The sequence below is a fragment of the Balaenoptera physalus genome (assembly GCF_965194825.1).
Source record: "Balaenoptera physalus genome assembly, chromosome: 13".
Taxonomy (NCBI): Eukaryota; Metazoa; Chordata; class Mammalia; order Artiodactyla; family Balaenopteridae; genus Balaenoptera; species Balaenoptera physalus.
Genome location: NC_138892.1, coordinates 11,925,850 through 11,952,761, shown reverse-complemented (window position 1 = coordinate 11,952,761; position 26,912 = coordinate 11,925,850). Strand labels below are relative to the sequence as shown.

The 26,912-nt window shown below is 51.5% G+C and overlaps 1 protein-coding gene across 1 annotated transcript in view; it reads right to left on the bottom strand.

The window, feature by feature from the left end:
• MYH9 (myosin heavy chain 9) overlaps positions 1 to 22,608 on the bottom strand; it is a 90,365-nt gene extending 67,757 nt beyond the window's left edge. Inside the window, exon 1 of the mRNA XM_082420780.1 lies at positions 22,399 to 22,608. The gene's annotated coding sequence lies outside the window, so the exon portion shown is untranslated. The remainder of the gene's footprint in view (positions 1 to 22,398) is intronic.
• Positions 22,609 to 26,912: the final 4,304 nt, after the last annotated feature.

The window sequence follows — 26,912 nt, the reverse complement described above, 5'->3', positions numbered from 1 at the left end:
CCGCCTCCAGTCCTTTCTGGGCTGTTACAGCTGCTCCTTGCTGGTTCTTCTTCCCCTGCATCTTCCACCTCCTTCAAATCCAGCCTCCTCACTGCATTCAGGATGACTCAGCAGCTCCATTTCTAGGCAAGCTACTTTCTATTTTACTGATATTCCTAGCCCATCCAAAACAGTTCAAGGGCTCTGCGACTTCCCCAAAATAAAATCAAATCATCTTTGCACGGTGAGTAGGCCCTTTGTGACCCTACCCATGAATCTCCTCTGTGCTCCTAGCCCTTCCTCTCCCCCTGCCCTCCCTTTGTGGTGCAGCCTAAGCCGTCCCCAGCTCCTCATAAACAATTCCTTCACATCCCACTCTGCTTACGCCTCCGGGCCTTCGAAGAAGAGGTGTCCTCTGCACCAGGAACCCTCTCTCAAATAGCTCCACGCTCCGTCCTCTGATTGCTGTGAAAAGACTTCCCTCACGTCCCTCCCCTCTGGGCTCTGTCCTGTATCCACTGCAGTCATCCAACAGCTGGACTGTCATGATGTGCAGTTTCATCTGAGGACAGGGACCAGCTCTCATTCATCTTCAAACGTCTAGTGCAATGCCTGACTTGGAGCAGGTGCTCAGTTAAAGTTTCCTGAATGAATGAATAAGGAACAAGACGAAGAGGAGGCAGGAGGAGAAATGGGGAAGGTTTTCGAAGAGCTATGCAGAGAGGCCAGAGAGTACGAGAGCCGAAGTGACAGGGAGAGCAGAGCTGAAAGCACACACCAGGGTCGCAGCCACCTTATTTGTCTTATTTGTTACAAACCCCGAGCCATTTGTGGACTAATTTTTATATCCCCCGAACAAAAAGGGAAAGAAAGCATATGGGGGCTTTCAACCCACAAAGAGAAATAGTGCTAAAGGTAACTTACTGGACCCCAAGAAGCTCTGCGTAAGGTTGAATAAACCATCTCAGTTTTCTGGAACCACCTAGCGCCCCCTGATTAACCAAGATGGAGGTGCCTACCATCTACCACCAGACATAGCAGAAAGGACCTCAGCTGGGGTGGCGTGGCCTCTGCCCTCACTGGGAGCCAGGAAAAGCCCTGGGCCACGCTTCCTGCCTCTCCTGTCCTTGGTCTGCATCAGCTGAGCAAGTGCCACAGGCACGTTCTCTGGTACCAATTCAGAACAAAGAGACAGGACTTGGAGAAACCACTGCCTCGTGGGGCACCGGCTCTGCTGATCCCAAGATAAAATGATTGTAATGCACCATGATGGCAAGGAATGGAATGGGCACGAATTTGGAGTTGGACGGCCCTGGGTTTGATCCCCCGCTCATGATTCCCGTGATCTTCAAGCTGGGAACACCTCAATTTCCTAGCTTTAGAAAGAGAAAAAAGTATGGACCGTCGACCATTGGAGGAGTTGTAACTCAACTTCCCAGCAAAGAATCCGACATTTACTAGGAACTGCCTCCCAACTCCTCTGTCTTGTCCTCCTGACCTGATTAATCCTAATCCTTCCTGGAATGATACCTGGGGCTTACGAAAAAACCCTCCAGAAGCTTGGTGACTGTTTCTCCAGGTTACGCTACTCCACAGAGAACAAGGTGGTACAATCCGGTGACTCTTAGCCACCTTAGCCTCCTAAGTGATTTGCACGAGGGGAGAGGGTTTTCTGGCCAAGGAAGGTTGGAAATGCTGCATCCCGTGGCCCTCCTGCTGAGCCGTGATGCACACAAAAGGTTCTGAGAAGCCTGCAGTAAGGAAACCCACTTCATTTTGCCCACTCAGGCTTAGCGCCCAGGAATATCCTTCAGGAAAAATATCTGATGCTGGCCTGGGAAATGCTGGTCTGGTGGGATGTGTGCAGGAGGCTTGTGGCAGAGGAGCTGCGGTTGAGTCTGGCTTTGGCACTGACCAGCTGGGTGACCCTTGCTGGGCAGCTGCTGTCAGGCTCAAACAAGATAATGGACACAGAAGCCTTCCTGCATAAACACGGGGGCTGTTCGGCCACTCAGCCACCCAGGGCCAACCTCACAGCAGCCCCCCACCCCGAGGTGCTCACTCTCCCCAGGCTATGAAGGGGGGAGGGGCCCCCCAGCTGCCCAGAGCCCAGAAGCTGCTGAGGAATGGGAGAATGGCGGATGGGCCCCTCCCCTCCCCACCTCAGGAATGTTGTTTGCTTACAGAAGAAGCTGGGACTTGTTTCCATTAGCAGTATTCCAACCCAAGCCTGTATCGATGCTTAGCAGATAAGAAAACCAGACCAGAGACAGGCCAGAGAGGAATTTAGCACCAGAGCCCCAGATCCCATCCCCTTCACCCTTCCCTCCTCAGAGGCCAGCTGGAGGGGCTTCCCAGGACTCCTGAGTTCCCCAGGGAACGCCGAGATACAGGGCCTGCACCCAAGGAACGCAGGCCATCAAAAGTGACACCAGACTTGAGTATGCAGATTTCCTCCTCCTAGTGAGGACTAGGGGGAGGGGCAGGGGGGAGGACTAGGGGGCGGGGGCAGGGGGGCGTGGGAGGGAGTAGCTGGAGACTGGGGGTGGAGGAGGGGGTGCACAGCTGCTCACCCAGTATCTTATCAGCCATGTTGAGGAATGTGGACTTTATTCTAGGGACAAGGGGAGGTGGGGGAGGGTGACATCACTGGATTTGTATTTTAAAGAGATCACCCTCCCTGACCTCAGTTTAAGGGGGCAACCAGAGAAGTCAGCAGTTGGAAAGTACCATGGACCAGCCAGGAGGGGGCTTCCAACCTGAGAGGAGAAAGAGTTCCTTGACAAGGCTGGGGAGAAAGAGATCACATGCCACACGCGGGGGGCAAATGGAGGCAGACTTCACCCTCTGAGCTACCACTCCGAACAGCCCAGCTCAGGGAGAACCCAGGCAAGGAGAACCCTGGCAGTCCATGCCCACTGCGGTCACTTTCTCCTAAGTGAGAAGTGATCCAGCATCCCAGGAACTCTCTGGCCAGTGTTACCAAAGTGTCTCGGGCACAGATCTCCTGCATCATGTGTCAGAGACCAAAGCGCCCGACTCAGTCTCCTCCACTAAGATACCATCCTGTCCTCAGGGCCACAAGGTACATTTTTAATGAATGAATCAAGCAACTAATCAGGGCAGGAAGCAGAGCTTGAAAACAGCTCTGCTATTTAAGAAATCCACCACTCACAATGACGACCTTTCCCACCTAAAGAGAAAGATCCCTATGGCCTTTAGACCCCAACCAGCTCCTGCAACCAATGCCTCCAACTACCTTTCCAGCCCCATCTCTCCTGTCCCCTGCCAGACACTCTCATTCAAACATGACTCCCAGACTTCTCTGGTGGCGCAGTGGTTAAGAATCCGCCTGCCAGTGCAGGGGACAAGGGTTCGATCCCTGGTCCGGGAGGATCCCACATGCTGCGGAGCAACTAAGCCCGTGGGCCACAACCACTCAGCCTGTGCTCTAGAGCCCGTGAGCCACAACTACTGAGCCCGCGTGCCACAACTACTGAAGCCCACGCGCCTAGAGCCCGTGCTCCGCAACAAGAGAAGCCACCGCAATGAGAAGCCCACGCACCACAACGAAGTGTAGGCCCTGCTCGCCGCAACTAGAGAAAGCCTGCACGCAGCAACGAAGACCCAACACAGCCAAAAATAAAGAAAGAAAGAAATTTATAAAACAAACAAACAAAAAAACCACACAACTCCCCAGAGGACAGTCTTCGCTTCATCACAATTCTCCACTCACCCAGGCAGCCTTTCCTAACACCCGGTATATTATTCCTCTTTCTCTCTCCTCTCCCCAGGCCAGCTCCAGCACAGTCTGCCTTATACCAGAACCACCAGAACCTCTCTGCCTGTCCCCATCATCCCTGGAACTCCTTCAGGTGCTGACTGAGCCCAGGGTTCAGAGAGAGGGTCCTCAGTCAGTCGGTGCCTGTGGACGTGAACTCGACTATTCAGAATGCTTGGGTTTACAGCTCACATTGTGCCTTCCGGAACCTGGCTGTCCAGCAGAATAACCATTCCCTCCTAACCCCTCCGGTCTGGTGTCAAAGGAGAGGACAGGCACACCAGCAACGCAGCTCTCACGCGATGGTAAGAAGCTGGGCGAGCAGCTGCCAGTAGATCTGCGGGTAAGTTGTCTGCACTGGACGTTGACTTTGCTTTTAACTGGTTCAATATCTGTGTAGTGAGATCACACATGTGCCTCACCTACTCGGTAATGAGCTTCCACTCGGCTGCCCAGGAGAAATTGTAGAGAAGCAAGTCGTTTCAGATGTGGTGGGGGGGTCCCCCCCAAAGAGCGAGGTGCACATTATCCTCCCAGATGCACCCCCAGGTTTGACAAGGTTGACACAATAGCTTGGCTGACTTCTCATCAGGAACTGTGCACGGATACACCCCCCTGCCCTCCCGCAGATAGCATCTCCTGAACCCTCAAGAGCTTCCCACACTCGCACAGGGGTGACACAAACCTTCAGATTCCTGCAGTCAAGTTATTCCTTCCCTTTGGTTCTGCTGATAGGACGGTTTTTCTTTCCCCAAGCATGCAAGTACAGTTTGCTGAAACCCAACACAGAAAAATAACCATACTGAGAAGATTTAATTATACGGCCGCAGTCTCAATGGGAAAGTGCAGCGTGCTGGTTCCTGAGTCCACATCAGGACGGCTGAGAAGCCCAACTTGAGGTCAGAAACGAAAGACAAGTTTGAAGACCACTCAATCCAGGACCCGCCAGGTCTTCAGCAGCTTGTTATTCTGAGTGATGTTCAAATGACACAAAAAACAAACAAAATCCCTGAATATCGTAGCCGCTACCACCAATAGCCATCCTGATCCCATTCTGCTGGGCTGAGAGCTCTAGGGCCACGACGGATCCCAGTCACCACCGGGTCCCTGATGACGGACCTGCGTAGGTGCTGAGTAATCCCTAATGAACTTTAGAAACGGGGAAGGTTCCAGTCTCCCAAAAGGTCCAAACTCCAAGGACCAAGCCCAACCGACTCTCTGCCGCCCATTCTTAAAGTGCCTGAGGATAAGCCCAGTAATCCCGCATCTTATTTTCCAAACCTCAGTGATTCTCTTTAGTAGACAAGGCAGTAAAGGCCCAGAATGGGCTGAGCCTTCTCTGTGGCCATTCAGGATATCAGCGCCCTCTTTCTTCTCCACCACCCTTCCAGCTAAATCTGATGTACACTAATCTCCGTTTTGTTTCTAACTGACACACGATTGGCCAGAGGTCAACAACGATCTTCCTGAATTGATCAGGCAGTCATTTAAGTCGGCCCTGATAGGAGAGAGACCTTCCAAATGGTGATAACTTATTCATGACCTTTATGGAAGGCGTCTTAGAAAGAATCAGACTCAGGAGACAGCCAAGACTGGCCGGGGGATTGCAGACCCGTCACTTTACTAACAGAACAAACTGGGCCAGGTTGACTCGGCCCCTAGGCCTCGGTTTCTCCATGCATCAGCTGGAGATACTACCAGCTGCCCCCACCCCTCCCCGGGACAGCTGGAGGACAGGAGGGCGTGGGGCTGTGCAGCCCCCAGTGGAGAGCGCTGACAGCCCCATCTCTGCAATGCGGTCAGAGCACGGCTCAACTCACAGGACTATTGTGGGGACCAAAATGAGCTAAGGGAGGAGCGGTGCTTGGTGGCGCCCCGGGCCCGCCGGTGCCCCTCCCGGACAGTCTTGCCTCTTCTCTCAAGGAGTTTGTGTCGCTGCAGAGCTAGCTCATAATGAGTCAGTCACAAATGCTGCGCTCACAAAGCCCACTTCGGGGGCTTTGAAGTCACATCCTGCCTAGCCTCACTCAGCATGATTTATTCCACCCCAGGAATGCAGCTCACTTCCCAGAATTTTGTGAAGAACTTTAGTTAAAGAGTCTGATCCTGCAGGGAGCTGCATTTACAGGCTCAGCTGCAGCGGTGGAGGAGACCCAGCTCGACCTGTCGGCAGGAACCACACAAGTCAGGGCTGAAAGACCCCACCCCACCCAGCCCCCGCAAGAAGCATCTCATCCTGGGGGCGCCAACATTTTTTTTAAACTCTCAAGTCGCAGTAGAAAAAAAATAATTTAAAAGCTTTTTATCGCGAATACGCAAATGTGTCAAACAAAAGCTTCGCAAAATGATATGTGCACACTCTGCACTCTGATATCTTCCACTCGAGTCTATTTAGTTCCTAAAACTACTGGTTGCCACTGGTAGTCTCACAACCCACCAGTGAGTCTCAACTGACAGCCTGAAAAACACCCATCTGACCTCAGCCTTCACTGGGTATGTGAGGCTCAGACTAGGCCAGCAACTTGCCCAAGATCACACAGTGAAGTTCACAAGCAAAAGTTAAGTCCAAAGCCAAAGCAAGGCTGGGGGTGGGGGGCGGGGCGGGGGGCGGTGTCAAACCTCCAGCAGGTAAGATGGCAGCTGTAGCACCCCAGTCACCTGACCTGGGCTGGACTGTTCATCTCCCGCTGCTCCCATCATTTGATCCTGACACCCTCAGTAAAGCCATGGCAGGTATCCCACGGCCCCCGCCCCATTCCCTGCTCCCCACCATCCCCCTTAAAAAAGAGGGAGACAGATGCTCAGGGAGGTGAAGTGACCTGTCTGGATCTGGGGGCTTAGGAAACATCTTTTGAGGACCTGGAGCCCAGGTGGAAAATCACAAGGACAGAAAGAAAGAAGAGCCCAGTTTCTTCTGTATGCAGAGTAACAACAGATCAAATCCACTACTATCAAAACATCACCACTCAAAGCTCCAGGCCTAGCCCCACACTGAAGAGATGCCCAGAAGTGCTATATTAAAGCCTTAATACAGATGAGATGGGAGAGGAAAAGCCCACCGCCCCAGGAAGGTGCTCTCCACACATTTATATCCTTGGGACAATGTCACCTAACCCTATAATGAGCAGACCCTCCTGCCTGATAATAGCCTGTGTGTGTGTGTGTGTGTGGATGTGTGTGTCTCTGTGTATAAACAGATATGCCTCTGCATATCTGTTTATACACACACACATACACACATACACACACACACACACACACACACACACACACACACTCTATAAACAGGAAACCCAAAGTCCCCATCTCTCTAGATCAGTGGTTTTTAACACTTCCAGCCATCAAAGACCCCTTTGAGAATTGGTTGGAGGCTGTGAACCCTTTGTGTACCATCTTAGGGGGTCACAGAGACCCTCAAGTACAGTCCACGGACTTTTAGGAGCCCCCTGGTTACCAGCTCAAAGGCAAAGGGGCACTGGAGTGGCCTCCTTCTCCACCAAGGCAACGTGAACTGACTTAAGAGGGTTTTCTTCCTTCATCATCCTCCAGAGGGTTAAGCAGGATCTCACAAAATGGGTCCAAGGGAGCAGAGCTGCGGTCGGGATGGCCCAATAGTGAGAGTTTGCGTGGGAAGCAGAGGACCTGGGATGGTGAGGGCAGGAGGCCATGTCCCCTGGGCTGCTCTGATCACTCTGGACGGCAGAAACAAAAAATCCAAAACTGCACAGCAAACTGTCTCTCTTTCGTTTCCATCCCTTGGGCCTGTTCACCACTGAGCCAGCACGGAGCCAGCCCTGGGCACACAGGCTGGAGGGCGGGCAGAGCCAAGCTCTCCAGAGAAGCCAGGCTGGACAAGCAGCATCCCAGAGCCTTCGCCCTCCCGGGAGAAAATGACCCAAATACGAGCCACACGCGGGGTGAAGATAAAACCCACTTATTTCACACTTTCCACAAAAATTAAATGACAGCTCCTAGAGCATAGTGTGGTAGCACCCGTGTCTGAAAGGTTGGCCAGCCCAGCTGTCCTTGAGCAGGGAGCCTGGCCGCAGGGATGACCTCACCACATCTGTCACCAGAAACCTGGCCGCTGCTTATTTAACCACCCGCTGAGAATCATTCCTTTGCCCGGGCCACAGGCTGGTCCCAGAGGGGCCAAGGCTGAAGCTTCATGAGAGAAGCCGTGGTGGCCCCTGCCTTAGGGAGCGGCCAGATTTGGCCACAGCAGCCTGCCCTGGGCGGAGCCCCCCCTCCCCCACACACAGAGGTGCACACGCAGACGTGTGCACACACATCCCACAGAGGCTGTGGGATCAGCGCAGGATGGGACACATCCGGCCAACCTCGATGTGGGCACTGGAGTCTCCGTTCACTGGCTGAGGGATTCTGGGAACATAATTTTTTTTTTTTTAATTTATTTTTGGCTATGTTGGGTCTTCGTTGCTGCACGCGGGCTTTCTCTAGTTGCGCCGAGCGGGGGCTACTCTTCGTTGTGGTGCGCGGGCTTCTCATGCGGTGGCTTCTCTTGTTGCAGGGCACAGGGTCTAGGCGCGTGGGCTTCAGTAGTTGTGGCACGCAGGCTCAGCAGTTGTGGCTCACGGGCCCAGTTGCTCCGCGGCATGTGTGATCTTCCCGGACCAGGGCTCGAACCCGTGTCCCCTGCTTTGGCAGGTGGAGTCTTAACCACTGCGCCACCAGGAAAGTCCTGGGAACATAATTTAACCGTTCTGCACCTCCCTTTCTTCATCTGTACAGGAATCACAAAGCCCACAGCACAGGACCATGCTGACACTTAGTTCTGGGTGCTTATCACATGAGACCTCACTACTGCACACGACAACGCAGAGGTAGGTTCTGTTAGTGTCCTGCTTTGCAGATGAGGAAACCAAAGCCCAGGGTGCTTCGGTGACTTGCTCCAGGGCGCGAGTAGTAGCTGCTGTTGCCTGTACCGCGGGGTCTGCGCCTACCCAGCAGGCTCTGAACATGCAGAGAGGCAGCAAAGGCACAGAGCAGTCGGCAAGGCTGGTAAGAAGACCTGGTGACCGGCCGTCAGCAATGGGTCAGGAAGGGGACGGCCCACAACCTTCCCTGCCACCCAGCACCCAAGCGGCCTACGCAAGCCCCCTCGCATCAGGCAAGTTTCACCTGCAAACTCCTTTAATCCGATTTCTCTAAGATGAGCATGTGGGAAGGGGGAGGTTTCCCTCCCCGCCCCTCCCAGCTGTCCCCTGTGGATCCCACTGAGGAGGCAAGAATTTAACAGGCCTGTGGTTCACACTCCCGACCACAACCAGTTTGGAATGTCCAGGTCCAGGAGCACAAAGGCGGCCGGCTAAAGTCCCCCGGAAGGGCCTTGAATCCTGCCCCAGCCCCTGATCTTTGCTTAGGTCCTCAATGGAGTATCACATTCTTCGGATTCTTGTCTGAAAGCCAGAAGGGGACGGGGGCTCGGCTATTTCAGCCTAAGGACAACTAAAGCCTGAGACTTGTCTTAAAGGGGAAGAGAGCCATCCTTTTTCAGCCTCTGTCACACTGGTCTGCCCTAGGTGTGTAGACCGAGTGTGACTTCAAACTTCACAGTGATAGAAAAAACACAGGAAGATCGGTTTGTTAAAAATGGATAAAATAGATATATTTATAGACAGCCTGGCACTGTGCTGGAGAAACTGTATGTAAATAAAACAAATAAACAATAAAGCTAAACTTTATTGAGCACCAAAACGCTCATGGTAGTTCTTATTCTCCCCGTTCCACAGACAAGGAAACACATGCACAGAAACGATGCATGACTCCCCCAAGGTCCAAGAGCTGGCACAGGGGAGAATCCGAATTAGGACAGAGGGTCTGACTCCAAGTCCCCTGCCTATTTACACAAGTACCAGACAGAACCATGGCACAGTGGTTAAACCTCAGACCCCAAAGAAATGAAGTCACCTACCCAAGGTCACACAGAGCTAAGTGACGGTGCTGGTGCTGAAGCAGGTCTGCTTGGCTCACGCTCCGGTACGAATATATTCACCCGTCTCTGAAGCATGTATTAAGTACTTACAGTGGGCCACATACAGTGCAAGGCGTCCAGTGGCAACTCCTCTAATAGGGCAGGGACACCAGCAAGTAGGGTCGAGAAGGGCTAAGCCAGAAACCAGTGGGGGGCGTGGGTGCTGACAGAGCAAGGGAAGCTCTCCTTGGCAGGCAGCCACCCAACACTTTGGCCAGCAACTGGGAGTTTAGGTTTCTAGTCCTGCACGAGTTTTCCGCGAGCGTTTCCCCTTGCTCTTGTAAAAGCAGTGTTCATGGCTCATCAGAGGGGAGAAGCCATCTCCGAGAACACTTGCTCCACAAGAGTGGGCGGGGGATGCCATCACCCCGGTGAGGAAGGCAGAGCGACCTAAGAACTGTCCATCCCTGGTCCATTCTGGGGGCCTGGTTACTGCGGCACTTTGATGTCGAGGAGTGGAACTCAGGAGCAGAGAGGATGAAAGAGGACAGAAGGAAAAGGCATTCTGTGAACCAAGGGCAGGCGGGGGGCAGGAGAGGGTACGGGGACACATCTACTGGGGGGTCCCCCATGAACCAGACAGTGAGTGCACGGAGTGCCTTCCACACTTTAGCTGCCCAAAGGACACCAAGAGATGGGTTTTATTAACCAGATTTTACAGGTGAGCAAACTGGGGCTCGAAGCAGTTAAAGGAACAATCAGTGAAGTAGAGAGAAGTCCTAGAGGGACCGATAGAGTGTCCCTGGGTTAGAGAGCTTCCTCTGACACTGACACATACCCACTCCCCTCTCCCCTCTTAGGGGCTGCACTCTGCCCCCCAAATTCACATATTGCAGCCTTCACCCCCAGTACCTCAGAATGTGATTGTATTTGGAGAGAGGGTCTTTAAAGTGGTATTTAGGTGAAAATGAGACCATGAGGGTGGGCCCTAATCCAATCTGACTGGTGTCCTAGTAAAAGGAGGGGGTATGGACACAGGGACACAGCAGGGATGTGTGCAAAGAGGGAACACTGAGTGAAGAGGCTGCAAGAGGGCGGCCATCTGCAAGCCAAGGAGAGAGACCTCAGCAGAAACCAACCCTGCGGACACTTTGATCTTGGACTTCCAGCCTCCAGAACTGTGAGAAGTAAATTTCTGTTGTTTAAGCAGCCCGGTCTGTGGTGCTCTGTACATGCCTTCACCTGACCACCATTCTCTACAGCATGACCACCACCCTGACCTGCCACAGTGAGCCTGTTTGTCTGGCTGCTGTCTGCTTCTCCCCACTGGCATGTCAACCACAGACTTTGGTTACTTTTATCCAGTCATGTATCCCCAGCACTGAAACAGTCTCTAGCACACAGCCAGCATTTGATACATATTTAATGAATAAATAAACTGAGTGAAAATGGGATTTAAACCCCGCTGCCACTTCTAGAGTCACCCACTCCCTTCCCCACACCCCGCTGCCTCCTTCTGCTTTATCTAATTCTCTATTCCTGCCCCACCTCTCCTCCTCCAATATAAAAGCTGGTAAATAATTTTAAATAGAATAAATTCAAAGATAATCTCTAGTCTATAATCACCGCCAAACAGTAGTGTAAATAAGGTGACAGGAGATTTTAAAAAGATACACATTGGACCTCACCTTGACCACCAGGGAACATTATAATCTAGTAAGTGCTGAAATTCCCAGCTAATGGTTTATTCTCATTACTAATTTAACGTCAATATGTAAAAACTAAGGTTAGGTGAGGTTTAGGGTTCGTTTTTGGTTTTTTGAGTGTGTATTTGACGGAGCGGGGAGCATACGACAGAGGACCAGGACAGAGCTCTCCTACTCAAACCTCAACCCTGCGGACCCGGTACTGATCCAAACCGCCGCTGCGGCCTGGAGAGGGGACCCAATGAGGTCGGCAAAACCTGAAACAGACAGAACCACGGAGGTGTCCCAGTGACCACGTCCCGCCCTGGCCCTCTCGTTCCCTCTCACTCCCTGCGGGGATGGGGCTGGCTTCTCTCCTGCGCTCTAGGAAGACTGCAGCATTCAGGCCAGGCTCCCTTGAGCCAGAAGCTGGGGCTGGGGGACAGGGGCAGAGGGCAGCTGGAAAGAGGGAAGAAGCCATTTATCTGGAATGAAAGAAAACACCAGAGCAAAGACATTGTAGCCCAGTTTCTAGGCCCTTGACCACCCGCCTTCTCCCCTCACACCCAGCCCCGCCCCACCCCGCCCCCAAAAACTCCTTTACTGTTGGAAACGTCTGTCTGCTCAAAAGCAGCCACTAGGATTCTGCAACTTCCTCTTTACAACAAAACTACACTGTTGCAACTTGTTGCTACAGTTGGTTCCTTCCCCAGAGGCAGGAGCCATAGCACAACCCAAGTGGCCTGTCTGGCTTTGGACATTCTCAGACGTCCCCACCGCACCCCCACTGCTGTCCCCACCCTTGGCCGCCTCCCACCGTGGTCACCAAGGGGCCTCCCTCAGGAGGGCCAGGACCCCCCGCCTCCCCACTGACATGGTCCCTCGGAGTCGCTGTCCCTCACTACCGCCCACCGCCACCCCACCCCGGGCGTTTTCTGGTCCAGACCTGCATGAACCAACCACTCAGGGAGAGAGGGCATAAAGATCTTCCTCCAATGAGCCCAGAAAGATCTCCCAGGTCCACGTTCCTGCGCTTTCTCACCACTGATGACAAAGTGGTTTTACCTGTTTTCCATCAACTCTACCAGGGCATCTAAGCTACCACTTTCTCCAGGGCTCACCACCATCACAACCCACGACGCCCAAGTGAAGTGATTCTTCCCTGGGTATAGACTGTGAGCCCCTTGAGGGTAGGATCTGGGACGTCTCATTCATCTACATCCTAACCACCCAGCAGTTTCTGTATTTGCTGAATGAATGAATTTCCAAAAGACTCAATAAAACCCATGGAACTTTCTGGCAAAGTCAATAATGGTTCTTTCCCACCATGGACCATAACATAGCCATTAAAATAATAACTGTGGAGACTGCTGCAACATAGGAAACTTTATATTACAGCACTGAGTAGTCAGAACACACAACGGTATCTAATTTAATATTTAATTTTGTAAAATATGCAAGTATATGGACAGGAAACCCAGAAAAATGCAAACAGTGGATGGAGTGAGGGGCAAATTTGTTTCTTGCCAGGTTTGTTATTATATTGTTTGTGCTATAAACAAACCTCCCCTCCCCGCTTTTCTTTTACTTTAAAAAGGGAAACTAGGGGCTTCCCTGGTGGCGCAGTGGTTAAGAATCCGCCTGCCAATGCAGGGAACACGGGTTCAAGCCCTGGTCCGGGAAGATCTCACATGCCATAGAGCAACTAAGCCCGTGCGCTACAACTACTGAGCCTGCGCTCTGGAGCCCGCGAGCCACAACTACTGAAGCCCACACGCCTAGAGCACGTGCTCCGCAACAAGAGAAGCCACCGCAATGAGAAGCCTGCGCACTGCAACAAAGAGTAGCCCCCGCTCGCCGCAACTAGAGAAAGCCCGCACACATCATAAGCGAAGACCCAATGCGGCCAAAAATAAATAAAATAAAATAAAATAAAAAATAACTTAATTTAAAAAAAAAAAAAAAAGGGAACCTATTCCAGGAACAATTGTCTCTCTCAACACTCCATGAAAAATCTCATCCCAGATCCTTCAGCTGGGAACAGTGTGCTTGCTGACCACATAAGCAGAGGACACAGGCAGAATTCCCAGCAGCCACCCAGAGGTTAAGGGCCTGGGAGTGGAATCCCGTACCGCCACATTTCCCAGGAAATGGCACAGGCAAGCAGACCTTAATGGGCCATTTGGGCTGCTTAAGGGGCTTAGAGATGGGGCTGGGGCCTGGAGCCACTAAGGGGGAGAAGAAATCTTTTACTAGTCCAGGGTGACTCAGAGGGCCTTGGCCACCTGCATCACCCTTGAACAAAGCTCCACCGAAGTCTGAGTGAATGAACAAGGTCCCAGCCCTGTTGCCTGGACGTGCTGTGCCACGTCCCTACCTTGCAATCAGCTCAGATGCTGCCTCCTCCAGGAAGCCTCCTCAGATCCCCCTGGGCCGCCAGCACTCTGGTGGGACACCAACAGCTCCTGGAAACAAGGGCCCCTGATTCCTTCCCCTCCTTATTCCCAGCAGCCAGGCAAGCACCCAGCATACACTGTAAAGCTCTGAGAAGTGGTTACTGAACGATGATAGACAGATGGACAAATGAAGCGAGAGGAATGCAAGTCTGCAAGTGGGCTGATGTCAAGAAGAGCCCACTATGGAGATGGTGGCGGGCCCTCTGGCTGGCTGGCTCCCAGTGAGGACCAGCCAGGGCCCCGCCAACAGCAGGCAGGCACGGCAGCCGGGATTTACGCTGCCCTCCCTTAGGACAAAACACACACACATTTGAAAAATGGTCGGTTGAGGTTAAAGGTGAAGTCAGTAGCCAAGGCAACACTATCGAACTGGCAACCTCGCTCCAAACAGCCAACTGCACTAGGGATGAGGAGCCCCATTCTGCCCCGGCCCAAAGCTCTACTCTTTTCATTAATTCTCGGCCACTGTCAAGGAAGGAGGACTCAGGGACCAGTCCAACCCTTCACTGCCAAGTGAGAACAGGCAAACCCAGGAGGGAAGGGCATCTGTAAGGACACACAGGGATCAGAGCGCCTGAGTCTGAATCCCTGCTCAGTCTCCTCATCTGTAAAATGGGGATTAACTTCCTACCTCCTGGGAATGAATTAAATGAGAGAATTCATGTAAAAGCACAAGCAAAGCACCTGGTACCTAGCAAGTGGTCAATCAAATTTAACTCTTATTATTATTACTATTACGGGCAGAGCTGGGACTTCAACCTAGATATCCTGATTACCAGGCCAGTGTCCCTCCACCAGAGCCTCTTCCTTCCTTCCTTGCCCACCTTCCTCATCTTCCCTCCTCCTCCCAGGTGATCCTAGCCTCCAGGAAGCTGGCTTGAGATGCCCAGAAATCCCTGCTCACTCAGGGTGGCACGGGCTTCCTAACGTCCCAAGTCTCTGTCCCAGTGTCCCAACTCCCTAATAAAGGGTAAGGCTCCTGAGGCCAGGGATGGACTCTCTGCCCTCGTCCCCACTGAAGCCCCAGCAGGCCCAGCACAGAGCAGGCCACACAGCAGGAGCCCAAGGCATCTCTGATGACTGACTTGGCCAAGAAATTTGGGATCAATACCCAACAGCTGGCTCTTCAATATTAAAAAATAGACAAAAACTTTAAAATAGCTACCTGCCACCAACTTTCTTACCCCAGAGATTTCCAGACAAGTACCGAGCATCCGCCTTTTATGAAATGGAGAGATCACTAAATGGCAATCTAGAGCTTTGGCTGCCTGGGCCTCCGCGTCCCCAGGCTTACGGGCACAGGTACCAGTGAGACCTGAACTCCACTCATGCAACAAGGACGAGAGGTCAAGTCCATGCCCGGCGCTGGCGAGAAACTGGGGATGAAAAGATGAAAAAAGACCCCACCTCTGACCTCTCAGTTCAGCGGGGTCTAAAACCTTCTTCCCCATTCCAGCCCAGTTAGATTAAGTCACCCAAATGGTTCCAAATGCCTCATCTTTATGTTTATCAGACAGGAAGCTGCCTTCTCCAGCCCTGTGACTTAATGCAAAACACAGGAAATGTGGCGGCTTTTGAACATAGACAACTCGAAAAAAAGGTGCCCTGGCAGCTTTATAATCACTTTTTTTAAATGCTTAAACCGACTCAGATCAGTCACCAGTTGAACTGTATGGTCTGGGGAGAAGAATGCAAAGGCTGCAGGCCTGGAAAACCTCAGCCTCCAAGCCCAGGGAATCTTTTCGCAGGTTCCTCAGTCATCTCACCGCACCTTCTTATTTCTTATCGAGGGACAGGCTTGTTGCGCAAATTCAAAATCTTTAAAAGCTGAACGTACATCTCCTACCACCCGAGGACAGAGGATGTTGGTGACAACCTGCAAAAGGGAGGAAGAGGAGGAGGACAAGGACTGGCCCACTTGGCAAATATTTATATGTAAATTACAACAAGCCTACGAAAGCGACACCTCCATGTGGCCGATGAGGAAACTGAGGCTCCAGCCTAACAGTGGGAGGAAAGGCAAGGGTCTGGTCCTAGCTCCACCAGATCCCAAAGCCCTGGTTTGGTGCCCTCTACGTGGGTTTTGTATCAAAGATACAACACTTCGATCACCCAAGACGTTAAGTGACTTAAAATTACTAGAAACCAGAACTGGCTGAAAGACCGTGGAAAGCCGGTGTGGCTCTCTGAGTGGCCCACCCGCTCGATGCCTGGCGCTGCCCCGTGTGAAATATTGATTTTTGAGCTGCAGGAACTTCCAGCCCAAGTGGAACTGTCCAACTGGAAGGAGTTCAGAGAAACCCGAAACACTTCTCACCCCATTTCTTAACCCTTGGGCCCCTCCCCCACAACCCCCAAAAAGAAAAAGATTAAGGGTGTGGAAAAACAGACTCTTGAGGGAAGATTAAAGGAGCTAAGTACGTGTTGCTGGGCTAAACAGTGCATAAAGTTGAGGAAAGGCATGATAACAGCTCAAAAACACTTTTAAGCGAGGCCACATGATTTTGAGAGAAAGGCACTGGGGTTGAAGGAAACCAGGGGCCAGAGCTTTCTTCTACCAACTCACAGAATGAGCTTGGGCGACTCACTCCTCTAATTGGGGGGGAGGCAGCAAAAATTACACTATCCCTAAGACCCCTTCCAGCTCAGACATTCTACAATCCTAAGCAAATTCAGTAGGGAGGACTGTCCTGTTGCTGTTGATTTTCCTTTTAAGCAGGGCATCATTCAGGATTAGAGTTAAATGAAAGGAAAAGAAAACCTGAGATAGAAGTTCCCAAAATAACATCCACGGAGGTGAGAGAGGGACCTCCCGTGGAGGACCCCTGGTCCTCTGGGCAACACGGTAAGGACCATAAGGACCAAGGACCTCCGAGAGGCCCCAAGAAAGTGACCTGCAGGCGGGGGGAAGATCAGTTGCACCTTCAACTTCCCTGCAGGCCACAGCCCAACCTGCCCAGGCAGGAAGCCATACCCTTCAGTGGCAACTTCCAGAAGGCCCTGCAAGGTTCCCTCCAGCCACAGCGGGAGGCTTCCCCACCCAGGCTAGAGATGAAGACAGCTGCTGAAGGCACCGCTGTGAGAACCTGAGAGTCAGGCTGTGGAGGAACTCCCTACACGGCCTCGCCCTCAGCCGAAGGTTGGCCAGGAGCCTTCTCCGGGCCCACCTGCCCAGGCCCGGGTGTGCTGTGTCCCATCCCGGGTGCTGAATCACCTCAGGCTGGAGAAACCAGTCAGCAGAATGGGGGCCTGAGAAATTCCAACAGCAGCCTGCCTGCCTGCCTGCCTGCCTCAGTTACTTTTTAAAGAGACCCGCATCAGACGCAAGGGGGCAGCTCCCCTCCTGCTCCCCAAATATCTGGTGCCCTCAAAGCCTGAGGGGCAGGTGCGGGCAGAGGGGGCAGATACAGGTTGGCATCCAGACTTCAAACCACCTGCCCATGGGGTGGCAGGCCCATTTTAGACGCAGGCTCATTTTGGGTACTCATGTGTGACTCACACCATCTTTCCAGGAGGCCTACAGGCTGCCTGGGAGGGACACAGCCCTGCCCGAGACCCTGAAGGGGTCTGCCACTGGCTGAAAGCACCAACTCGGTGATGAGCAGAGCCTACGTCTTCTCCGGGGCCCACATCATGCAAGACTAAGGCAGTCCTCCTTGAGAAGGGGATCGGGGCCCTCCAATTCAAAACACCCCTCTGATCACATTTTCTCAAGAATTTGGGCTTTTCCAATGTTATTAATACATAAAAACCACAGGCCAGATGTGTGAGGGACAACCGGAGACGGGGTGGGTTGCAATGACCCCAAGTTTCCAAATGAGGAGGACCCAAGAGAATAAAGGTCTGGTCTTCTGGTCAGGGTGGTCTCCCCAGGCAAGGACAAGAGGACCGTTTGGAGCCAGGGGGATTGTGGGAAAGCTGGCAAAGGGGCATCCTGAAATACTTTCCAGACACATCTTGCAGGCTTCCTTTTCTCATACTGCAGAGAAAAAGCAATCATCTACCATTTTCCAGAACACAAGGGAGTGGGTCAGAGTAGACATTTGTTTAAAGGGGTCACTCTGGTGATCATATGACATCATGGAGAAGAACACAGGCCCGAAAATGTTCCAACCACAGAGCAATTCAGCCCATTTTTAAGACCCTTCCTCCTTCCCTGAATACTATAGGCACTCAGTGTGCAATCTGGGATCCTGAGCAATGCATTTTAAAGTGGAGACCTCTAAGACTGGCCAGCCAACCACTTATTTGTATAGATAATAAAACTAAGAAAATTTTGAATTTTTGACTATTTAAGGGCAACGCATGTAAAAAGGCATCTAGTGAAAAAAGTAATGCTCACCCCGGACTCCGGCTTCCTGGGCCCTATCTAGAGACAACCACTATTACGTGGGTTTCTGTAGCTTTCCGTGCATACAGCCCAGGCGACATACCCTGTTTCACCCAAAAGGGAGCAACATGTATCCTACTTTGCTTCTAGTTTTATCCACTTACAATATATCTTGAAGAGTATGGCCTATCGGTACCTATAGGTCAGCCTCATTTTTTTAAGGGCTGCAAGGATTCCCACTGTACAGCCGTGCCATGATTTATTTGACCCTCTTAATGGACAGTTAGCTTATTTCCTGTCTTTTTCTATGACGATGCTGCAAAGAATATCCTCGGACATTTCCTTTTGCACGTCTGAGTTTACCTGCCGGGTGAGTTCCTAGAAATCAATCAGAAAGACAATGCTTTGACAGATATTGCCAAACTACCTCCTAAAAAGAGAGCTGTTACAACTTAGACTCCTACCAACAGGGCATGAGAGTGCCTAAGAAACTGGGGCATCTTGGAGAAATTAAAATTAATCTTGGAGAAAGTAAAGTGCATGTTTCAGTTTCCCGGGCCCTCTCAGGTATAACTGGTGGACACATAAACTGGTATGATGCCTTTATGGAGCGATATGGCACCTTCTACCAAAATCAAATGTTCACCCAACCAGAGCCGGAGCCAGAAGCCAGGCCTCCAGACACTAAAAGTCCAGTGCTCTTTCCATGTCACCCCTTGGCTCTCTCCTAGATCACGGAAACCGTGTTGGAGAACTACAATCGCAGTGAGTCTGTGTACCTTCTGCCCGGGCCAGGGCCCTGCAACAAGGCTAGTGAGCACAAGTTCATCACCAAGAGCATCCAAAAGCATCAGCAGATGGGCCCCGGAAGCACCTGTGTTTTTACCACTCGGGCTCTGTGGTCAATGAGCACTGCACACACACAAGCTCACCATTTTTAGAAGTACAAAGAGCACTGAGCTAAGAGCCGGGAAATCCATCTACCCCGCCTCCCGTTTCCTCACCTGACAACCCAGGAGTTAAGTTAAAAACGTACATAGTCACTATATATCAGGCCCTTTGTATGCTTTATTTCTTTTAGTTCTTCCATCTAATCCTGCAGGATAAGTACCATGATTCCCATATTACAGATGAGGACACTGAGGCTCAGGGAGGTGACATGACTTGCCTACAGTCATATAAGTGGCAGGGTCGGGAGCTGAACTCTGCCTAGTGCCAAAGCTCACGACCCCACTCTTCCCAGCTCTGAAGAACGGGATTCCATAAGTCACAGGCTCACTGCTTCCCAGGGGGCAGCCAGGGTTCCACGCCATTGTCACCAGAGGGCTTAAGCCCAGGGGCTCAGCACACCAAGGGTTAAAGCCGAGAGGCAGTGACTCTCTGAGGCTGCACAAAGGGAAAAGGCACTTCCTGCCCCTGCGGGCAGAGATGCTGTTTTATGCTCAGCAAATTAGGACATTTGTTTAATTAAGACGACACACAGATTTTGTTATTCTAAATATTTTTGGAACACGATGCTTGGGAGGAAGCTGTCAAGGCACGGATTTTTTTTTCCTTTTTTCCCTTTGCCTTGGGTTTCTCTTTCTCCCCCTCCAAGAGAAGGGAAGGGCCAGGCTCAGAGGAAAACAACAGCCAAGCCCGCCTCTCCTTTTGAAATAAAGATGTCAAGCTGGTAAGGGCTGTCTTAAGTACTTTATGGAAGGATTAGCTGGAAGAGGAAGTGAAGAAAGCACAGCTAGCCTGGCTTCTAGCAATACCCTCCACCAGGCAACACAACAATGCAGCATTTTCTGAGTGTGCTTTTCTCCCTTTAAAAAGCCCTAACAGATCCTTGTTTTGTCTTTTTCTGGAGCAAAAACGGGCAAGAGGCAGGCTGTGATTAACATGCATCCTTCATCCTGTAAGAGGGAAGTTGTCCCATCTCCAGCCCCTTAGGTTAAAAAGTTTAAAAATAAAAAATAAAAACCAGAGAGCCCTGCCCCTCTCCATCCTCTCCCCTCATGTGCCCTTCAGACTAGGAGCCCCACAGAATGCACCTCTTGGGCTGCCCTTCCCCAAACAGAGCCTGCCAACCCCAGCACCTGGATCTGCCCACGGGCACTGCCGGGACTTGCTGAATGTGAAGAGTAGAGCTTTTCAGTGTCACCCTGCAGCCATCTGGGGGCACAGCGGCTCTCAAATTACATGGAGCAATCTCTTGATGTTTTTAATTACCCCTCAATTATCCACTAAATGAGTCCTCACTTTCCCGACACCAAATGCTTGCCTCGGTTTGCCAAACCTGCAACGTCCTCCTTCCTGGGGGCGGCTTCCCTCCTCATCCCAGACAGTAGTGGCCCCCTCTCAGAATTCCTCGAGTCCTTTGTCTGCAGCCTGCTTGGGACACTCATCACAGGCTGCTTTTGTATTTCAGTCACTGGGCCACTATTTCCCCCTGAGGACTGTCAACTGCCCGTGGGCAGAGGCCTCTGGGTTCCCCCGCGGATAGGCTGGCTCCCTTCTCCCAATCCCCATGACTCACAGCACCCTTCTGGGGTCTCTGTCATCTTCGCCTCACATTAGAGTCATCTGCAGATTTGTTTCAGCTCTCCCCTAGATGCCCCAGGGCAGGGGCCAGGTCTTGCTCAACCTCACCCCCCTACCACCTGGCTGAGTCCCTGGCACAGAGAAGCCAGTTAAATATTTGCTCAATTACACATCTGTGTACCCTCCCCCCACCCCTAGCAGCCTTGTACATAAACTGACTAATACTAATCAAGTGACTGTCTAAATAGGCCTTAAAGCAGCCTCCCTCCTTACCAAAAAGGGAATAAAGCACCGGGTGAGGTTACAGGCTCAGATAGTGAGAAATGGCCACAGTGTTGGCAGGAAGGCGCTAAGGCTCTTCCCCTTCAACAGTTACTCAACAGTTACTTTGCAATCCTGTTAAACCCAAGAAAGGGTGCACTGAACCGAGAAGCGACTGGGCCTCTCAACTGCCCAGCGGAGAGAACCGCCGGTCCCCAGGACCTGGGACTTCCCCGGAACCTTCTCCCCACACCGGCTGGGTGGGGCCGCAGACAGCAGCCCCGACGCTCGCCCTGCCCCCGCCTCAAGACAGCCGGCAACCTGGTCCAGGAGGGTACTCGGCCTGTTTGAGACACCGGGGTTCTCGGGAGGCATGGGAGGGGGGATGCAGTCCCGCCCTCGGCGTGGCCCCAGGATAGCATGGGGTGAAGACCCTGCACACGGACACATAGGGCGGGGTGGGGGTGGGAGGTAAGTAGAAAACCCCGGATCTGGCCCAAACGGGAACGATGCAAGAGCCCAGGCCGGATCCTAGAGGAGCAGGGCCCAGCTCTCCCCGCCCCCGCCCTACTGGGGCGGCCCGCAGGTGCGCTGGAATCAGGTGCGCGCCGGGCCCGCGGAGATTGGTGCGGGCCTTCCTCTCCCCGGGAGCAGAAGTCAAAAGTCAACGGACGAGGATCTTTGGGGGAGGAGGGGCGTCTTTCCTGCGTCGAGCCGCGGTCTCCGCCGGGTACCCCTTCCCATGCACCCACCCGCACTTCTCCCGGTTCCCCTCCTCCGCCCAGCCGATCGCAGCCGGCCGAATGAGGAAGTCTGGAGCGGAGGGCTGAAACAGCCGAGCGCAATGTCTGCAGCAGGACTGTCCGATTCTGACTCAGGAGGACGCCCTGACAGCTGCCAAACGGTCCCCGCCTACCCGTTACCTCCGTTTCGAAAACGCCGGGCAACTTCCAAAGGAGCCCCCGCCCCGAGCCTCCCGCCTTTCCCTCACCCGTGCGGCTGGGTCCAAGGGACAGAGGCTCCCCAGAAGGGGTTAAAAAGTTTGCCCAACTTGGGCACTGGGCGAGGCGAGGGCGGGGCGCGTGCCCCGGCAGGAGGGGGAGGTCGAGGCTCCCGGGTGCCCGGCTGGCGGAGTGCGCCAGCGGGAGGGGGCGGGGGGAACGGAGGGTTTCCGGGGAGCGCTCGGCCCCCGAAGCTTTCCTCTGCTCCCCGAGGCCTCGCTTCCATCGGCGCCTTCCCCGAGCGTCCGCGCAGAGGTCCGGGAGACCCTCCCGGAGCGAAGGATGCGGTGCCCCGGACCGGCTCCGCAGCGTTCGCGCCCGCCCGCGCCGGTCGCCGGCCGCGCGGAGGCCAAGAACCACACGTCGGCCCGCTCGCCCCAGACGCCGCGCGTCCCGTAGCCGTCCGTCTGCTTGGGGCGGGACCCGCCGGTGGGGCTCGCTCACCTGGACCTGGATCTGCCCCGGGGAACAAGCGCTGCTTCTCCCGAGAGGTCTTTCTCGAGCGCTCTGGCGACTACGGGATGGGGCGAGCGCGCGAGGCGGGAGCTGCAGCAGGTCAGCCTCGCTCAGCCTTCGGTACCCTGCTCAGGAACCGCGGTGATATGCGCGCCTCACCGCACCCTGCTCGGCTCCTCGCCTCCTTCCCGCCCCGCCCTCTCCGCGCGGGCCCATTCCGAGCCGGGCGCCGGCTGCGGGGCGGAGCCTGGCGGGACGAACCCGCCTCCCGAGTTGTCTCACCCACTCCAGCCTGCCTCTGGTCATGATGGACAGATATCTTGACCTGTGGGAAGGCAGAGGGCGGAGCCTATGGGGCCAGAGGGGTGGGAATTCATTCTCCCCATTCGCCCCCACCTCCACCCTCTCCACCTTCCCCCGCGCTTCCTAGGCGGGAGCCCCGCCCCCTAGGGCGGGCCCAACAAACAGCCAGGTTCCAGGAGGAGGATTGACACAGAGAGAGTCCAATCAGGAGGATTAGACTCGCAGAGGCCTCCCAGCCGGGATTTTGGCGCATTGCCTGACCCAGGGCGAGGCCAGGCGGGAGCAGACTGGGGAAGTCCGGGTTTCTGACACCCCGCCCCGCGAGCTGTTTTCCCTGACCCATGTCATTCTACCAGAACAGACATTAAGTACCATATATGGGAAAAGTGCTATTTTACAATTAAGACGGCCTGTGGGGGTGGACCTGGACTCAGCCCCGGATCCGTTTTGGGCGCCCTAAGTTCGATTTCTGACCCTCTCTTTAGAGTGGGCATGCTGCCGTCTTTCAGCCTCCAGACCTTTGCACGAACGGGTTCCCTGAGCCTGGAGTGCCCTTCCGAGCCTCTCTTTACCTCCACGTGGTTAACTCGCACACTTCCTTTCGGGTATTTGTTGCAAAATGTTTTCTTGGGGTTTTTTAGGTAGGCAAAGCGCATTTTTTTTTTCCTGGTTACTGCCCACAACAAGAGGATTAATTTTGTTTTTTTAAGATTTTTTTACATTTTTAATCCATCTGGAATCCATTTTAATTCTGGAGTGGGAAAGAAATCGAATATAATTTTTGTAATAGCCAGCTATCCAAACACCACCATCACCTACCGAACTCATATATTCTTGGATCTGTTTCTGAGTTGTATCCAGTGACCTTTCTGTGTGTTCCTGTGCCAGTTCCACAATACTTTAAGGATGGTAGCTTTATAATACATTTTATATCTGAGAGGGTAAATTTCTCATTACTCTTTCCTTTTGGAATGTTCTTCCTATCATGACTATTCTCCCAAATGAGCTTCAAAAAAAGTATGATCTAAAGGCAAGGGAAAACTGGAAAAAAGATTTTGCAACTCTGTGACAAAGAATTATTATCAACAATATGTAAAGAGCTCTTCTGCTTCCATAAGAAAAACCCCCAATACTCCAAAATAAAAATAGCCAAAAAAGGAACAGGCTATTAAAAAAAGAAATATAAATGGCCCGTAATTATGAAAAAATCAGTCATCTGAAATGCAAACAAAACTACATGGGATGCCATTTTTCACCTATCAAATTAAAAAAAAATAAAAAATAAAATGTCCACTGTTAGCCAGGTTTAGAGATACAGGTGAGAAAGTAAATTGATCAATTTTCTCTGATAATTAATCATAAAATAATAATCGGGAAAGTGCACCAAGATGGGTTTAAAAGTTCTTTGCAACATTGTTTATAGTCATTAAATATTAGAAGTAAATGTACAATGTAAGAGGTTGAATAGATTTTGATACATCCACATGTTGAATAGTACCCAGAAAGTCATCAAAAATTGTATGTAGATTTGTAATTACTGACTTAAAATATACTAAGTGAGGAAGAGCAAATTATAGAATGCTATGATAGCAGGATTTCATTTATTTTTTTGTAATGTTTGTGTGTGTGTTATGTGTATACATGCATGTATGTCTCAGAGAGAGAGAACGAGGTTAAAAGGCATTATATCAAAGTCTAAGTAGGGGTTATGTCTTGGCAGAAGGACTGTGACTGATTTTTTTCTTTTTCTTATCTGTATTTCTAACACATATATCACTTGCATAATTTTTTGAAAACTGGGAGAAAAAGACTCACCCCCACGTCATCTTTATTTTTTTTTAATTAATTTATTTTTATTTATTTATTTTTGGCTACGTTGGGTCTTCGTTGCTGCGCACCGGCTTTCTCTAGTTGCGGCGAGCGGCAGCTACTCTGCGCTGCAGTGCGCGGGCTTCTCATGCAGTGGCTTCTCTTGTTGCGGAGCACAGGCTCTAGGTGCGTGGGCTTCAGTAGTTGTGGCTCACGGGCTCTAGAGCACAGGCTCAGTAGTTGTGGCGCACGGGCTTAGTTACCCTGCGGCATGTGGGATCTTCCCCGACCAGGGCTCGAATCCGTGTCCCCTGCATTGGCAGGTGGGTTCTTAACCACCAGGGAAGTCCACCCTTACATCATCTTGAATTTATCTCTCATAGTATTTACACACTAGATTTTAATTGTCCATGTACTTAACTTTTTTCTCTGCTAGCAGCTGCCTGAGGGCAGATAGGAAGTATGCCTTATTTGTGGACCCAGAACTGACACAAGGCTTGGCATGAAATGGTCCTTAGTGGATGCTTGAACAGGACTCAGAGAGCATCTGTTTCCTTATCTGCAAAATGGTTGTAGGGACTTCCCTGGTGGCGCAGTGGTTAAGAATCCGCCTGCCAATGCAGGGGACACGGGTTCGAGCCCTGGTCTGGGAAGATCCCACATGCCGCGGAGCAACTACGCCCATGCACAACCACTGAGCTTGCTTTGCGCTCTAGAGCCCGCGAGCCACTATTACTGAAGCCCACACGCCTACAGCCCGTGCTCCACAACAAGAGAAGCCACCGCAATGAGAAGCCCGCGCACCGCAACGAAGAGTAGCCCCCGCTCGCGGCAACTAGAGAAAGCTCGCGTGCAGCAATGAAGACCCAACACAGCCAACAATAAATTAAATAAATTTAAATAAATAAATAAAATGCATGTAATCACGGAGGCTTGCCCAGCCCGCAGGACTGTTGGGAGGAACACAGAAGCGAGCCTATAAGTGTTTTATAAACGGCTAAGCAATGTGTACTTACAACACGACATTATGGATAATGATCATTTCCATTTTCCTCACCCTCAGCCTCCTACACCACCCTCTCCAGTAAAATGAGGTCACTCAGAAGATGGCCTGTCAGCCAAGCTCTGAATTCTCTGCTCCCCATCTACTAGCCTGGATCCTTCCCTAAATGAGGAAGCCCTCCTACTTACTGTCCAGCTTAACTCTTCCTCTATCTCCCAGAACCTGCACCCTCGTTGGTGTCTACCCTTGTAATATTTTAGAAAAATATTTTATCTCTTTTGTCTGAGTATTAAAATAGTATTACGGTTGGTGTAGAAAAATACCAAAAAGAAGGCAAATCAAAATTACCCACAACCTTACGAGCACACTGTAGCAACTGTTAACAAATCTTATTTCCTTCAAATCTTTATACACACACATATTTAAAATAAAATTGAGAGATCCACATATATATGGTCATCTGATTTATTACAAAGGTGCCACTGCAAAATAAGTGGGGAAAAGATGGTCTTTTTAATAAATGGTGCTAGATCAGTCGCCTATCTGCACATGGAAACATGAATCTTTACCCCTTGTCTTATACCTTTGAGATAAATAGTTTAGGATGAATCCAAGACCTAAATGTGAAAATTAAACAAGAAAACTTCTAGAAGAAAGTTCTTCATGACCTTGAAGTAGGCAAAAAAAAATTTAAGACACAAAAAGTATAAACCACAGGAACCATAGGAAAAATTGTTTTTTGTGTTTTTTTTAATTAATTAATTTATTTATTTATTTTTGGCTGTGTTGGGTCTTTGTTTCTGTGCGAGGGCTTTCTCTAGTTGCGACAAGCGGGGGCCGCTCTTCATCGCGGTGCGCGGGCCTCTCACTATCGCGGCCTCTCTTGTTGCGGAGCACAGGCTCCAGACGCGCAGGCTCAGTAGCTGTGGCTCACGGGCCTAGTTGCTCCGCGGCATGTGGGGTCTTCCCAGACCAGGGCTCGAACCCGTGTCCCCTGCATTGGCAGGCAGATTCTTAACCACTGCGCCACCAGGGAAGCCCAGAAAAACTGTTACATAGAACTTCATTAAAATTAAGAACTTTTCATTCATCAAAAGATACATTTAAGAGAGTGAAAACTCAGACCACAGACTGGGAGAAAATATTTACAGTACATTATATATAACCAAGGGTGTGTATCCAGAATTTATCAAGAACATCTATGTTAAGAAAAAGACAGACAACCCAATTTTTTTTAATGGGCAAACTTGAATGAGTACTACATAAAAAAGATAACTAGCCAGTAAGCAAATGAAAAGGTGCTAAACATCATTAGTTATCATAAAATGCAAGTTAAAACCACAATGAGTTAGCACTACCCCAACAAAAATGGCTGAAATTAATATAC